General features: G+C 39.9%; 1 long non-coding RNA gene across 1 annotated transcript; it reads left to right on the top strand.

Moving 5' to 3' along the window:
- The first annotated feature begins 729 nt into the window (after nucleotides 1-729).
- LOC121859699 lies at nucleotides 730-3565 on the top strand. The gene is made up of 4 exons (XR_006087697.1): nucleotides 730-809; nucleotides 1079-1268; nucleotides 2329-2426; nucleotides 3499-3565. It is a non-coding gene; the product is annotated as an uncharacterized LOC121859699 (long non-coding RNA).
- The last annotated feature ends 53 nt before the right edge of the window (nucleotides 3566-3618 follow it).

The raw sequence follows: 3618 nt of genomic DNA, 5'->3' as shown, positions 1-3618 counted from the left end.
GGGGCACTACTCAGTTGAGTGTCCTTACTTGGAGCTGGCGGACGCTCGCCCCACAAGGGGTCACAGCTCAAGATTGAAGAAGCCGCAAGTCCGGAAAACCGTGAGGGCAAACTTTTTCGGAGTGAGGGTTGTAAACTCTTGGAACAATCTACCAGAGAGTGTTGTGACGGCACCGAGTGTGAGCTCTTTCAAGAGAAGACTTGACCAACACTGGAGCGGGTTCAGGTACATTCAGGAGCCGGTGCATGCCCAGTATTTGCCAACAGTGCGTGACAGGGACGTGACCGATCGCCCGGGCGGCTAGCGAGCCGACCTTTTGGTGAAGAATATAAAGGAAAAGAGACGTGACCGATCGCCCAAGCGGCTAACAAGCCGATCAGTGGCAAAGAGGATAAAAGTAAAAAAAAAAGTAAAAGTAACCACTTGTGCACTGGGTCCACACTCTGCTGAATAAAATTGTCTGGCATTAGCTGAATAAAATATTAAAAGTGGTTTCCAAATACAGGGTAGTGAGGAGGTTAAAAAGGAAAAAAGCATTGTAGATGAATGCAAATGCTCGGTTCTTAATTTCCCGAAATAACTTGGCGCCATCGGCAAACATTTGTATGGAGGAGTGTGTGTGGTATGAGGAACTCCAGAGACAACCATTTTGTGATATAGAATATTATTGATATGGATATGTATTTTTGTAAGCTTCGAGGAGGAAAACGTAATTATGTCTTGTGAATCCGCGCTAGAACGAATATGCATCCCAGCCGGGGGGGGGAGAGACGCCATGGCGTTGTTTACATCCCGGGGCCCAGTAGCAGGTATGTCCCACGTATTTCTTTGCTCTGTTAGAGTGTGTTTGATAGATTGAGCATAATAAATGTTATATGAAGAATGTGATGATCTCGTGGAGGTAGTTTGTAAGCCAGAATAAGGCTAATTCTAGCGTTGCTCTCCAGACATTCACCCTGGAGTGAGTCTACACCACGGGTTTATTATGTATTGTTTAATTCCTACTACTGTGTGGTACCCCTATGACAACAGTTGATGCTTGTTTTGTATGTATAATAACTAGTTATGTCTGATCTAGGTCCCAGCCTCTTCCTTCTCGGGTGATTTCTAGAGTAAATAATTGAGAGAAGACTACAAGTGTGTCCCATCCCTGAATTGGGAGTTCCCTGCTTTGTGCTTTAAGTCAGGCCAACAGGTTGAGACACAAGCTGTTTTGGTCAGGACTTGAGGATGTTGACCAGAGTCCGCTAATATCCTTCAATATTTAGGTAAGTAGAAGGAACTCTTTTTTTTGTTCCATGTATTTTGATAATATATAACAAATTAACTTCATGAAAGAAGTTATTGTAGGTCGTAGTTATGGCGGAAGACGTGAGGGGACAGCCCCGCCTACTGTAAATGATTCATCGCCTTTAACCAATAATTCGTATATCTATGATAATAATTATATACATTGGTCATGTAATTGGTGAAAGATTTATATTTGTACTGTAATATCCATGTAGATACTGTTTTAGTTAATGGATACAGATGGTTGCCACTTTATTTACGGTAAGAAATTAAAGTTAATCTTATATTTAACGGGTATAAAGGTATTCTTTGAAGAGATGACTAAAACCAGCAGGTGTTGTTCAATTTCTTTCATTTTTTCAATATGTTCTTACCATTATGATATATTTTAAAATCTAGGTGACATTTACTAGAACCTATTAAAACCTGATATATTTATATAGTTTTATTTATGACTTGTGTAAGTTTTATAATTTATTTAGTGAATTTTCGATCTTGCACTGGTATTTCTCTCACTGTTATTAATATGTTTTTCGTAATGTTTAGACAATCTAAGACATTTTTCTTTTGTGACATTTCCGCCGGAAATTAAGGATAACCGAGATATTAATTTTTCAATATTATTAGATTTGGTCATTCACGAGTGTTGTCATTTGTTGTTTACGTCTCACGGAGGTCTGACCGCCCGTCGCGCAGTGCTCCTTACCTCCGTGTTGGATTCTTAAGCATCTACAGCGCATGTGTGGGGGGTGGTGTGGGAGTTTCTTATTGGCTATAGGAGACTTATAATTGGGCGAGAGTTTTACGTCAATTGCAGATTTTCGTCGGAAAAATAGTGTTAGGTTAGTTAAGGTTAGGTTTGGTTTTGTTAGTTTGTTGGTTTTTTATTTATGTGATTTACCCAAAGAACTATTGATTTCCGGCTGAAATTAATATTAAATTTGTTCGAAACTCATCGAGTAACATTGAAAAAACATATTTTTAATATCTGAACAAAGACCGGTGCATTTGTGAAAATTTACCATTTATTTTACACAGTGTTACAGACACCTGCTCCAAGTGATACGCCATTACAGAAGTGTTCCGGTTCGGCCTCGTGCCCATCGCTTGTCGTGCCCGGAATGAGGACCGCAGCCGTGAGTACCGACCTATATGAAGTTAAATAGCACTTGCCTGGCAGGTAAATTGCCATCTAATTTTCAAACTGAGTTGTATCGGTATCACTTTTCTAGAAGAAGTTTTTGTAATATTTGATGATCTCCCACCAATCACATTTCAGGATGCAATCATTCTGCTAAGTTCTAAAATAGATATGTTAGGTCTCACCATTACCTATAATATGTCATGGAAGCCACACATCCACAACATTGCTAAAACTGCCTTCCGAAAGCTGGGAATGCTGTACAGATGCCGTAGCTACTTTACTCCTGAGCAGTTGCTTCAGTTTATAAGAGATTCATTTGTCCTAACTTGGAGTACTGTGCTCATATCGAGGGTGGCTCTTCTTCTGTCCAACTGTTAGATAAGGTGGAATCAAAGGCATTTCATCTTATTGACTCTCCTCCTTTAATTGATAATCTTTCATCCCTTTCTCTTTGCTTCAATGTTGCTTCACTCTCTTTTTTACAGGTACTTTAATGGCCAATGTTTGGTGGATTTGGCATCCCGTGTACTGCCGGCAAGGCCGTGGACTTGTAACGCTCGTATTGCCCGTGGTGCCCACAGTTTCTCTGTGGGCAATTCAATTTCTTTTTACTCTTATTTTTTTTGCCCCCTAGGCCCCATTGTGGTTCAATGACCTGTTGCTGGGTGGCCTATTCCCCGTAAAAAAATAAAAAATAAAAATAAAAAATAAATGCAACCACAGAATTCTGGAAGATTAGATTAGGTTATTCTTTGGTTGCTGTAATCTGCAATTTTACCTAAGTTTTCAGCCAGACAGCTGTCATAATACAGCATAATCACTGGGGGGGGGGTTCAGTCCTCTTTTTTATACCTGAGCAGGACTGGTTTCCTCTTCTGGTCATAACATGTTCAAAGCTTCTGATCTCTCCCAGTTTGTACCAGAAAGTAGGTGGAGTTAATTTTATTTTTTATTTTTTTTTTCATTGTTAGGTTTAGATTTTATTTAGCTACTTAGCTTCTCTGTAGTTTTGTTTTGTTTCTCTAGTTTTGCAACCTCAGTGCATGTGTGTGTATTTCTTACAGAAGTGGCATTGAGTCTCAACAACAATGAAGTGAATATATATGGCAGAGCTGCATCAGAGTGGAAGCTTCAGGAAACACTCCAGGGTCATGATCTGCGTGTCACAGGCATTGACTGGGCTC

Source organism: Homarus americanus, unplaced genomic scaffold (genome assembly GCF_018991925.1).
Source record: "Homarus americanus isolate GMGI-L3 unplaced genomic scaffold, GMGI_Hamer_2.0 scaffold13610, whole genome shotgun sequence".
Taxonomy (NCBI): Eukaryota; Metazoa; Arthropoda; class Malacostraca; order Decapoda; family Nephropidae; genus Homarus; species Homarus americanus.
Note: the sequence above shows the minus strand (reverse complement) of the source record. Positions and strands in the feature narration are given on the sequence as shown.